General features: G+C 39.6%; 1 protein-coding gene across 3 annotated transcripts in view; it reads left to right on the top strand.

Moving 5' to 3' along the window:
* Positions 1 to 13,638, top strand: part of rabgap1l (RAB GTPase activating protein 1-like) — a 94,532-nt gene that overhangs the window by 33,151 nt on the left and 47,743 nt on the right. The window lies entirely within an intron of this gene.

Genomic DNA, 13,638 nt, shown 5'->3' with positions numbered 1-13,638 from the left:
GCTGATAGATAACATGACGTATGGCCTTGACTGTTTTCTAGAGGAAAGTGAGCGGTCCATTTCTGCTTAAGTGTTTTATGTTGAGTCTGTAAACATGATGTGGGCAGGTGAACAGGAGAGAGATGCAAAAAAAGTCATGATGTACCGGTCAGGTGTTTTGCCACATTTGTTTCTGTTAATATAGTGATTGGCTGATCTGCCTGTTGCTTGAAATTTAGATGAACTTGTTTACTCAGACCTTCTGCAAAACATAATGTACATAATGTGCACAGCAATCTTAAACAGGAAAACTCCAATATAGCACTGTGTTGATAGTTTTGCAAAACATACTTATTCATCACAGCATCAGACTAAGGACTAAAACTTGGAAGAGGGGTGTTAAAATCCCCAAAACAGGAATTAATAAAGTTTTCACTTAACAGTCTTATAGTAATCTATAATGTAGACGGTCATATTTTCAACTCATTTAACACATTGCATTCCGCAGTAGTGTGACCTGTATCAGATTTTCCACAGACGACATGCTGCTTCCATTGTTTACCAATTTAAATATTAGCTGAATATGGTGGGTCACCAATTGATTGGTGCACCCCTACTGAAAAGCACCTTATTTCCACAATTCAGACAGAGGATGTGTCGGGTTCTCACTGAGGCCTCTGTATTGAGGGCAGTGAACTGATGCTCTCAACAGATAACTACCCAGTGTTTTTTCCCAAGGTCCCCCCTTGCCCTTATGAAATAGCCCACCAGTGCCAGGATTCCCACCATTGGCGTGGCACTCCTGACATGGCAGTGCTTTGCATCAGTGACACAGTTATCTTTGTTGAAGATTATAGTGGATTTTATTTCCCAGCAGCAGTGGACAGGGGCTCAGGTTAATGTGATCTGATCTGTCTGGAGGTCACTGTGAGGTTAAAACTTAACTGATCTGAAATTACATGCTTTGTTGTGATAAAGGTTTAAGGCTATCAGTAGCTTATCTTGTGGTGGTTTGTTAAACTACAGGCTGGACAATCCTCATTACTTTTAATTTTGTCTCACTCTCTTTCAGCTGTACCTGTTCTGTTGCTGATAAACATGAAACGTTACTGCCCTCAAACTACAAACAACAGAGTTCTCAGAGAGCAATTTCACAGGTTCAAACCTAACTGGGAATCACACTGGACATTTTAGGGGTGGGGGGGGGCTGTTATTGGCCTTGTTGAATTTTCCTGTTCCCCAGTCTGGGGCTTTTGATATACAAAGTTCAGATGATGTGTGTTGTTAAAGCAACCTACAGACTGCCTTTGGTTATGACTCTCATCCTTTGCTACAGCACAGTATAGTCTTTCCACTTGATTTACCTTGTACATTCCCTTGATCATTGGATCAGTGTCAAAGCATAATTCATTTTACATGAATACAGCCACGTGCTATAGCCAATGACTTATATTGATTTCCCTCTTTGCTCATGTAGTAGTGTCATCTGTGGTTTAGGCCTTGCTTGTAGTGTATGTTCGTCCATGCTAGAAACCAAGTGACACTGCAAACCCAGCCCCTTGATATTGTAACTGCATTCTATGCTGCTTAACAGTACCCTGTGTAAGTCATTCCTCATTTTAAAGCTGCATGAAGTGAATTTTGACTACTAGGGGCAGAAAGACTCTAATATAATAGGCCTTTAGCTGTATTTTAGGGCATGTTGGCAAGCAATTTGCTTCTTACACATCCAGCAGAAACAGAGCTACATGAGTATTTTATTCCAGGGTCTTTCTGACCACCTGATGAATGTAACAATGCACAATGTACAATATTGTTTTTAAGCCAAGGTTTGGTAAACGAACATCAGAAAAAAATGTTTGGGTTATCTACATGCTCTACTTTCTTGGCTCTCTGCAGTTACACATGAGGCAGGTAGCCTACAGTCAACTTGAAATAATCATGTGATGGGAGTGGCTGCCCATGGTTTATACTGTATGTGCAGGCATTGTTTTGGTTTCGACAACTAAGATAATCATCAGTGAGGTAAAAGCAGCCGTGCAAAGCTGCAGTATGGAGTGTTGATTCTTAGTGGGATCATCAGCATTCATCACCCTTTAACATAATCAGGAGTTGTTTGATTCAGTGTTAGTATAAAAAAAAAAATTGCTTTATGCAGCTTTAATGCATTACAGATTGTTCTGTATACGTGCCTAAAAATGTATTTTGTAGGAAAAGAGAAAAAAGATGTTAAGAAGTAATTATTGTTACATGGACATGCTGCACTTTTTAAAAACATTTTCCAGTTACATGATCATACCTTGTGACCGCGTACATATCTGACGGTACATTGTCATTGGATTTAGGTTTCCATAATGATACGTTCAGAGGGGTTTCCACTTGAACCAAGAATGGGCCAAGTCATTCATTTATCACAGTCGATCTGACTTCTGCCTTCATGTAGGTACATGTTCTACTATAGGACGTCTACATCATATCTGTAAGATAAGAGGAGACAGCAGATTTGTCTAAGTCTTGTGAATTCCCTTCTATAGCCATTTGACCTGGCATATATAGGCCTAACAGTAGGGAAACACAGCATAGTTGTGTCATATACTAGACTTACGATAATATTTTTTAAGTTTTGATAGCTTGTGTTTTTGGTGCTCCTTTGGAGCGTAGTGCAGTGGGGTAGTAGACGAAATGTATAGGATTTGAATTAGTGCTGTATTAACTTCACAATGTGGTGACAAACAACAACATATAAGACAAGAGAAAGCAAAATTCTGTTATAGCCTAAAATAAAATAGCGCAGTTGTTACCATGTAATGTAAAAGTTGGAATATTCCATTCAAGTGGAGATTACAGTATTTGGTCAGAAGTGGCACAAATATTCATTCCTTTGGTGGGCTTTTTGTAGCAGGTTATGTGAAATGTGTGTCTTGGCTCAAGGTTTCAAAAATCCAAAAGCCACTGAATGAATATTTAAAAAATAAATTGTTTATATATGTCTGTATTACACTGACCAAACTGAAGTGGTAGAAAATCAAAACTGTTATCTTGTTCAAACAAGTCGTGTTACTTTTAAGTGCATTGATCCAGGCTTTTAGTAAAAAGACTTTAATTAATTACAGAATAATATGTATTTATTTATTAAGTTATGTTTAAACCTTTACACAATATACTGTATATGACTATACTGTATATAAAGTGTGTGTATCTGTTTTTAATCTGCTGTACAGCCAAAAAAATCAGACACATTCTGACAAAGGTATGGCTCACCCATTTGTGTTAAATCAACTCGGCTGCTGATGTTTTGAGTAGGAGGCAGAGTGTGTTAAATTACACAGTATCTATTTTTTTATTTTGAAATTTTGTCAAAAGCTATGGTTTTGTTTTTGCTGCCAACCCAATAAAGGTGAAAATAGTAGACATTCATATCTGTGTAGCTGCTTTTGTGAAATGTGTGAGCAACAATCACCAGTTAGCCAGCTTTCATTCATAACCAATAGAACTCCCCAGAGACACCCTCCTGTTTCCTCCGCTCGCCACCTACTTTAAGGAGTAATGAAGAGAATGGAGATGTGGGCTTTATGACTGTATGGCTGCCAGTTTGAATCCCTACACTTGATGGAATCAGTGTGACTTACTAATGCCAGCCTCAGTAAACATTGTTAAAGTGCACTTAAGCAAGATGGTTTACTTTTAAAATGTAATGAATGTGTAATAATCGCAAAAGTAAGATAGGCATGTGTGTGTTCATGACTAATTTAAATCTAGGTCTAGATGAAATGCATTTAGTTTTGTCTTCTATCTAATGAGCAGATCAATTGTTTAAGCAATGTGACTCCTCCTTGGACAGAAAGAATCTGAGATAAAGAAATTTCACCGTGTAACTTCACAGCCATTTTGCATGGAGCCCAAACGGGACTCTAATGTCCTTTCCCTAATGATCATATATCTGTCTGAAAATTCTTACTCTGATGGTTGCTCCAGCTCAGTTATGATACATTTCTGGTTCCATGGTTACAGGCAGGGACTGATATCCATCCCAGATTCCTACCCTAACCTTAACCGCAGCCAACATAAACAGTGGATACTTTGCAATGAATAGGGAAACGAACAAAACAAAGGTTTAATTTTCAGGTTTTGGTCTCTTTATTTTCCTCTGAGCCAGCAGATGGCCGATTAGGTGGCATTTGCTAACAACTCTGCGGAACAGTAGCCTTTCCTTTAGTGCCATTGGGAGTTAATGGACACCATCATGTCCTCTCTCGGTGTGAACAGTATCCTCATTAAAGAGCCTGATCCCTTGTTCTTGGTCTTAAATTGGCCTTTGAAATTCATACACTCTCTCAGACTGCAGGCGAGCTTTGAAACAGCCACAATCCCAACCATCTTCACTGAGTAGTTTAGTGGAGAGACGAGCAAGAGGGAGATGGAAGGGGGTATTGGAATAAGATTGAAAGTAAGAACACCAGATCCTGGAAATTAACTGGTTGCAGAGAGAAAAGATGGCAGGATAGGTGAAGTTGTTAAGTAGACTGCCTGAATGAGAGGAGCAAGATGATAGAGAAAAAGAGGATTAGGAGGAAGGAAGGTAAGAAGGTGGGAAGAAGAGGAGGGTTGGGGAAGGAAAAGGGGGAAGGAGCAAGAGAGAAAGTTTGAGGGTGATTAGGAGGATATAAGGAATTTCACTCTCATTTCTGAAATGTTAAGATCTTCAGTAAAATCTGAAAAAGTTTAAAAAGATTATTAAGTTATTAGTTTAGGATTGTTTTATTTTCATACACAAACGACATTTTCAATAAAAAAAAAACACCAATGTATTTCTACACTTTGTGTAATCATTTTGTGTTTTCACAGTTCTTAGTAGCTTTTTAGCCATAGAGGTTGCATGTTTAAGTAAAACAGCACAAGATAATCATTCTGAAATTGTTATTTATAGGACTTTAAATCTTTTGTATCAAGCTATTTAACCTCAGTGCTATGAAACATTTTGTTCTATGGCATAAAGCTTGAGAACTATCGTAATATACAGTATTGAGTTCTTTATGTTGTGTTTGTGTAGATCAAGTGTGTTTTTATTTTCATGCCATATTTAACCACGTTTGAGAGCAGGCGGTCTTTGGAGGCTCTACCAGTAATGTCTTATGTTTGATATCTAGTTTTGGAACAAAAATCTGTATTTGCTCCTCCTACCAGAAAGCATTTAATCTGCACTAATTATTCAACCAAACCAAGAGCAGCTTCCCGGTCCAGGCCTGCTCAATATTCATGGCCAACACTATATCAGGAATTCCCTTTTATTTCCACAAATGGCAGCTCTCGCCTCACTTCCTCTATCCCTTTCCATCCTGCCACTTTCCTCCTTCTCTTTCCGTCCTGATTGAGAAAGGACCACCTGACCCTTTTTTGAGGTGAGGAAGTCATAATTGGGGGGGGTAGTTCCTGCCTCTTTGTGCAAATGGTGGAGCCTTGCAGCGCCCACCAAAAGCCTTTGATGCCATAAGGAGGACACACTCATACACCCACACACCCTCATACATCTTGCATGGCCTCAGTCAGTCTTTGAAAACATGGGATTGTGGCCCGATATCTGACAGGTGTTGATCGAGACATAGCTGATTGTGTGCTCTTACAGTATGTTATGTGCAGTGTTAAACATTTATTTATCCATTAAGAAGGCTGAGGCTACTGTTCTTAGTCGCAGAGGTGCTTTGAGCTAAATGTCTGCAGGATATCATCAAGTCATTAGGATTCATCCTCTGGAGCCATGAATCTCGGTACAATATTTAATGGCAATCCATCAAATAGTTTTAGAGAGATTTCTATAAAAACATAAATGTCAACCTCATGATGGTGCTAGAGAATATATCAGCAATAGGATTCATCCTCTGGGGACCATGAATGTCTGTAGAAAATATCATTGTAATCCATTTAACATTTGTTGAGATATTTTAGTCTGGACCAAAGTGGTGGTGGACTGACCGTCATTGCCAGTCCTAGAGCCTCTAGCATGGCTAAAAAGTGAGCATGCTCGCTCCGTAACAGCACATGCTCACACCTTCACCTTATAACCACATTCTTCCACTGGCTGTGTGGGTTTACTGTCAGTTGTTGTGGGAAGTTCTTATTTTCTCATCTTTACCCAGCTTTCCCAGCTGAGTTAAGAGGGAGGATTTTATGGTTACAAGCCTGGTGTTGTAGTGGTGCTCTGGGATTTCTGCACTGCTCAGTGTTTGATACCATCTTCGCTGCAGTTTGACTGTGCAGAGAGTTATCAGTTTAACAAACCAAATACAAAAATCTACATCTACAAGATTTCAAACAAAGTGTCCCAAAGGTTTCATTCATAATCAGAATTTCTTGCCTGAAAACATAACAGAAACGGTCCTTCTCATGCCATTTTACACACTTCACTTGCTCACAATAGCCAACAAAAATTACACACACAGAAAAAAATATCAGGTTGTTGCAATCAACATCCATAGAGAATGAAAGTAAAAACTTCCAGTCAGTATCACTTGTTTGTAAGCTGATACACATAGTACTATGTAATGTAAGTTAGATCTAATGCAAAGTAACTGTTGTCATTGATCATAGAAGTACACAGTGATGCTGCAAAAAGTACCTACAGTTTCATGAGAATACTGTGAGAGCCTCTCAGCAGATCATACAGTAGGGACTTGACATTTTAATCACAACACGGTGTCTTTTATTTTATAAATGTCACTGTCTCTCTAATTGCCATTGTTGCTAAGAGGTTACATTGTCCATCCAGTAACAAAACGGTTTCAAGTTCAATCCCTGTCGTGGACCTGAATCATGTCAAAGTGCCCCAGAGCATTAAACGTAACACTAACCTGCCCAGTCATTACAGGGTGCCCTGGATAGGAACATTGGAAAATGCCTAAAATGTGGAATGAGAGGAAGTCTTCATCAGCTGCTTTTCAGAGTTCAGTGCTTCCACTTCACCTTTGGACCTGATGATTGCCATAGGTAGGCCTCCTATCCATCAGTGGTCCCTTGACTGAGAGCTTTTTCTTCCATCTTTTCTAAGTGCTTTCGACTCCCCCAAATGAGCACATTGGTTTCACTGGTTGCAAGTAATGCTCAGTGTTCCACTTTCAGTTTGAAAAGTCTGAGTCTTATTCTCATTCACTTATTGTCTTTTTAGTCTTTGTTGTTTCATCCCTTTCTCTTTTTGTCTTAAGTAACGCTGACTCCACGACTAAGAAATCCCACCTCACCCTTGAGCACCACAGCATCTCTATGGCTAGTGGCAATTATGAAAACCAATTTAGGTCAGGGTTGTTATTTGGCCTGTGACGAGACCGCATTGGGTATGTTGCTCATATGGCTGGTAAGGCTTCTATCTGCCTGGTCAGGAAGAATTTTCTATGATGATGAGGTCGCATGGGTTATTTTCAACCTAATAAGGAATATTTGTCGTGCTTGGCACTTGAAGTTGAATGAAAACTCTCGTATATTCCAACCTGGTGCATTTCCCATAAATGTGGTTTATGGGAAATTGTGGTACATGCTAACTTTGCACTCACCACCTCCATTGTAGAGATTCCCAGAGACATTGAGAGGGCATCAGCATTGGGTACAATACATGAACGCTGAAAGAGAATCAAAATTAGACTAGAATCCCTGTATATCTCGAAGAAAGTGTGGCACAGATAGTAAAAAGTTTTTTTAACCTTGTGTGTTAAAGAGTAGCTTTCACTTAAACACATAAATATGCAAGTTATGTTAGAATAATTCATAGAAGATTTTTATAGATTTTTTACTAGATTATGTAGATTTCATTTATTTAAGGTGAAAATAGCTCTTTATACATAAATTACATTTTTCATGACTCAGTTATAATCATAGGGCGCTGAAGAAGTATTACATATTTAAAAAGCAGAAATGAAATATTGGAGTCTGACAAAATAGAAATATAGATTGAGAGCACCCATATCAGGAGGTGAACTGAGCAGCTAGTTAATCATTTGAACCACTGTAATGATCATTAAATCTGTGATTGATAAACTGCCAACGGTGATCTACAGCACCACCTCTCTCCTTCACCTTTCCAATCTCTCCATAGTAAGAAGCACTGAATATTCCAACACCACTAAATGTACATGTATTAGGTCATAATGACCATCATTTTATTCTGAAATAATTTTCATCCAAATTATTATACACTGGATACGTGGCTCAATTTACCACAAAAAAATGTATCCACTATTTTTTATTTGAGGTAGAAATTGTTAAATAAGTCTGTTAGTGATAAAATATGTACAACAAGGGTTTTTATCATCTAAAGCAAATTAATGCAAATAAGTAACATTCAAAATCACACTGACAAAAAAAATGTTGTCTACCAAAAGCGGAATTCACTTGCTGTTATTGTTATATATATATAGTAATGCCTATACAATTAACTCTCACTTTATATTATTAAGCATTTGTTGTAACTTTTTAAGTTCAGTGTTTATATAGTGGTGGTGCCAAATTGTATGTTTTTATGTGTGAAAAAGAATCACCTAAATTTCTGTTTCAGTCTGTCTCAGACTGTGATGGATCCTCCTCTCTTCTTTTCCATGGTCAACATTGTCAGACACCTGAGCTCACCACAGCTGGCACTTTGAACTGCAGACATTTTTCCTCCTGTTCAAAAAGTATTTTATTGTGACAGAATGGAGCTCATTAACGTATTGGCTTTGGAACTGCTTCAATCCACTTTCCTGACTGCTGTAGTAAAGGAACATCTAAAGATTTTTTATTTATTTATTTTCTATTCATCCTTTCTAATTTGATTTAGCACAATTTGCACCAATATTCTTGCTCTAGCTATTCATACATAGAGGACAAAGACAAGCACCTTGACAGACAGTGGAGGACAAACCCGTTTTTTACTGTTAACCTCCCTGCAGACCTCAGGTATTGAAGCTCTGCCAGCAGATGTACAGCCAGCTTCTCTAATTCTCTCTCAGGGTATTTTAGCTGAATTAAATACCATAAGACAGTCAAATTACCCCCTTGGCTCCTTAGCATATTTCCTCCCTCCTCCTACCTCCCCTCTTTTGCTCTTCCTTTCTCTCTCTCTCTATCCTGAGGCAGTGTTTCCCATAGTAGCACACCAGGCCTGGCTGTGTTAGGCAGTTATTTAGTAGTGATGGTCCAGCAGCTCACCTCAGGCCATCGTTGATATGGGTAGTTCTTCCTCTGTGGCATTTAGCCTTGCTACTGTTGCCAGGGTGGGGGGAGGGGAGTGAATGAATGGAGGAAACAAATAAATAATATGTAGCTGCGCTGTGTGACCAGTGTGACTTGTCATTTGAGTCTCTCTCAGTCAATATGTCAGTCAGTGTGTCAATGGCTAAATTCAGCCGTCAGTCAGTAAACCAGCTGTTATAATAAGGCAGCTACGCGGAGTGAATGCTTCTGATGTGTGTTAACTTTTCTCTTTGCAGAGGAACTGTTAACTGTAAGCTGTTAAAACTGAAACTACTTCAGTGTTGCATTTGGTTTTCAGTATTTAAGGTCATATTCGTTGTAGGTATAAACGAATGAATTTGAAATGAATATTTTGGGATCAATTCCACAAAGGCAGTATATCCTACACTGTGCACACACAATGTTAGGATAGAAATCGTATGTTTAACCTTTAGTTGCATACAAATTCACCAGCGTTTTCTCCCCAGATTGTACTTGATAATACTTGATTTCTCTTTATCTGTACTCTTCCTGTCAATCAGTGTATGTAATGATGGATGACGCTGCCAGCTATCCAGCACTACATCCCTGGTTACAGTTGAGTGTCTCCATTGTCTGTGGTTCTTCCCAACTAAACATCAGGACATCAGGCACTGTGTCGCTATGGAAACCCTGAGCTGAGTCTGAAGAAGCAACAAGGTTTCAGAGAGTTTATTTGAAGTTTATAAATAGGGCGCAATTAAAATGAATGTTAACATTGGCTCTGAAATAGCTACCTCTTCATTATTCATTCATATGCGCTTTTATTTTGAAGATGCAGGGGAAGGAAAATGCAGGCAGAAAAGGAAGTCTAAAACCGTGTGTGTGTGTGTGTGTGTGTGTGTGTGTGTGTGTGTGTGTGTGTGTGTGTGTGTGTGTGTGTGTGTGTGTGTGTGTGTGTGTGTGTGTGTGTGTCTGCATCTCTGTACAGTACAGGATGTTTCTTTCACACAAGTAAGACACAAAGACCCATCGACACATACAACAATTCACATAACTTAATACACATCCATACACAAGTCTCTCTTCATTTTCTTTCATGGACCGACCCGCTGAGGGTCTGACCCTCCACTCCCTCCAGCTCTACCGTCCCTTGGGGTCTTCTGTCCCCACATAATAGAGACCCAACTCATATCCTCCAGTAAAAACCACAACACACAGAAAATGTCAGGTATCTGGGGGGATGCACTTTATCCACTGACCTCTCTCTGACGCTGTGTGTGTGTGTGTGTGTGTGTGTGTGTGTGTGTGTGAGAGAGAATGGAGGGCATCTCATCCTGCTCCAGCACCACATTGTTCCCGAACAGAACAGCATGTTTTTCACATTATAGGTTGCATGTTTGGGGTAGGGTGATGATGATGAAGGCCTTTTGCTGAAACGCATTTGTTGAGTAAAGAGTGGCCCCTTTCAGTCAGGCAGTTAGTGTTGCGTATTTGGGTATTTGATCATCTAGTTAACTAATGACCGCATGTGCTCTCTTCAAGAAGCAAATGCTTGACATTTTTCTTTGATAAATTATTCAGTTGTCAATAATGTTAATTTTCTGGCAATTGATGAATCATTTTAGTACTCCTTAATTCATTTAAAAAGAGAAGTAAAGAAAGATGTTAACCAAAACCCCTAATCCTAATAACAGCCCTTTTGACGTTCAGCTCTCTGGTGTGTCAAGTGTTTTCTCCAACCTGCTTGCTTGTCACCAATTTCACTGCAAGCAAAATGAGAAATTTCGCTTTTTTGCTTTCTGTCTGAACACTGTGTCTGCACTCCCAACTCAGCTTATTGAAATGCAGACCCAGCCGGACCATTAAAATGCCACGGCAGCGATACAGAGACAGATGAATTTGCAATCTGCCAGGCGGGCCAGCTGTTGCCCCCCCCCCCCCCACCCTAAACCCTCCAGGGAAGCCTCTAGAAACTTCCTCGCCAGCAACCAAGGACAAAGGCCTCAGGGGGGAGCTGGCTTTTAATTACTGGGCTGCCGTCCCCTGAATATCACACCAGTAGATTATCTCGCTGTGTCCCACTGAAATGAAGAGAAATGAGGAGCGGTTGGGGGAGCCAGGTGTGTCAGCAGAGAGGGGTGATGTCATTATTACGTCTGGCTGTCTGACTGTGTTATGACTAAAGGCTAGACTTTAAAGTTACAACACAGTCTTTGTTTTTTGCCTCACATACATACAATTAGCACCTTTTGGATTCTAAAACACAAGAGGACCATGGTATTTGTCGGTTTAAGATACAAAATCTTCATTAACCTCCAGCGTCAGGGGTTTTCCTCAAAGCCAGAAGGTACCTTAGTGGAAATTAATGGCAGACCCTTGATTTGCCTAGAAAGCATTTTATGTTTACCTCGGCAAGGAAAGGTTTGCTGAGCACATGTTTTCCTCCTCCACTGATCAACAAAGCGAAACCTCACAGACCAGTCTAGTCTTTACTGCAGCTAGGCATCTGCACTGTTGTACATGGTGCCTTGCTCAGGTATTCGCTGAAGCAGGGAAGAGCTCAATTCATGCTTCCTGAGTGGCCTCTTGCTTGCTGGTACTGTTGTAATCATACCACCTGTGGAAGATGCCTCTTTACTATCAACAGACAAAATACATTTGATAGGCCCATATATAGAATGTCAGGCAGATTACAGGTGAAAAGAAAGTTACATGGGATACAAAACCACATACAGTATAAACAGGTTGTGATGTGACATCACTTTATTCTGAAGTTGCCAGTGTTTTAATCCTATTTATCATATTCAGACCAAGCACATTAGAGCCAAGTGATCCAAATGCAGCCTGTTTGTCACTTTCAGTTCTGGCCTTCCTTTAAAGTAGTGGCCATCTATCCAAAAGATGAAGAGGCTAGCTAATATTCTGGCTGTCAGTCTCTCTCTCCTTGTGTCATCCTGCCTCCCGCTGTCTGCCTGTTTAAGTCATTTCTCCATGCCTTCATGTTTGTACATTACATTCTCTACTATCCCATCTGTCCTTTTTCTCTCTTCCTTGGCCCCTGTTTGTGCTTACCATGTCTTTTTCTCATGTGGCTTATCACTCAGAGTTTGTAGTACACTACACTATCAGTAAACTGATTTTGTCTGTTTAAATGGGTTTGATGCCCATAAATAACAAAAACCAGTGCTTAACATTGAAGCAGACAGTTTCTCCAGCCAGTTTTGAGACTCTGACTTCATGTGGACTCTAGCCTGGAGGAGCTGCAGGGTGCAGCCCTGCAACAGACATGCTCTAACACACCATCCCTCTGGTTCATCACAGCCTCTGTTCTCTAACATGACCCATAATGCACCACTCCCCACTTATGCTGAAGCCAGACTCAGATGGCACCACACTTGCTTTTGTTTCGTCCTTCCCATCAGAGGGAATGGTGTTGAAGTGCATTGAATTTATCCAATTGATCCACCACTCTGCCAGGGTGAGAAGTGGGGAGAAAAGGATCCTTCTGACTGTCAATAATTATGTTTGACAGTGTATGGATATGAGTAACACATAAACAGTACTGTAATGATTTCTCTCATCAGCTTTAGGAGTGTGTGTTACTGTAAAACCTGCCGTGAAACTTGCCTTAGGGAGCTGTTAACTCACCTAAAAGAATTTGATTACTCTTTGGTTTAATGGAGAGTTTTCATGACATGATGTTTATTACTGTTAAAGGATTTTTTTAAAACTTTGATAATAGTGTGATTCATGGAAGAAACATTGACTAATTGAATTTGAATGGGATGATAATCTAAAAGTATTGAATTTTTGCACAAAACATTGCCTCTCAGAAACTGTAGTCCAAAAACCTGTTTTGGTTTAACACTACTGTGACCCCCTCGTGTTTCCTCCTTCAGCTCTGACTGTCCACACACCAGCAGGGTGGTGCAGCCTCCCATTGTTGAGAAATATTCCAGATAAAGAAATCCAGCTGGTGTCCAACTAGATGGATTTTGTGATATTTGTTTGTTGTTGTTCAGAGATATACTGGGCTAAATATAGTATTCATATTGATACAGTAAGTATGCTGGAATGCCATTTTGGTGGTGCAATCCTTTGCTACTTCTCACTTCTCCTACATTCACCTAACCTCGCTTTTTTTTATTCTTATTGAATACAAAGTGTATTATTTCTGCTGTCAGATACTATATGTTGGGTCTATTTAAATGTTTCAAAGAATGCATACGATAAAATAACCAGATAAAAGGTCTGTTTTTGGCTAATCCAGCAAATGAAATACCTTTATAAGTCATGGTTCTTCATCACATTAATCAATCATAAAAATCCAAATTCGCCATAAAGCACCCCTATGCATTGATTAGCAGCATTGCTTACAATAGTCTAATACACCCAGGATAGCTACCACGGTATAAATAGTATGGCAAAATCTCGAGGTATATATTGTCATATCACACATCTTAAAGTGAAATTCTTAAGACA

Source organism: Enoplosus armatus, chromosome 7, assembly GCF_043641665.1.
Source record: "Enoplosus armatus isolate fEnoArm2 chromosome 7, fEnoArm2.hap1, whole genome shotgun sequence".
NCBI classification, from domain to species: Eukaryota; Metazoa; Chordata; class Actinopteri; order Centrarchiformes; family Enoplosidae; genus Enoplosus; species Enoplosus armatus.
This window is presented reverse-complemented; position numbering and strand designations above follow the sequence as displayed.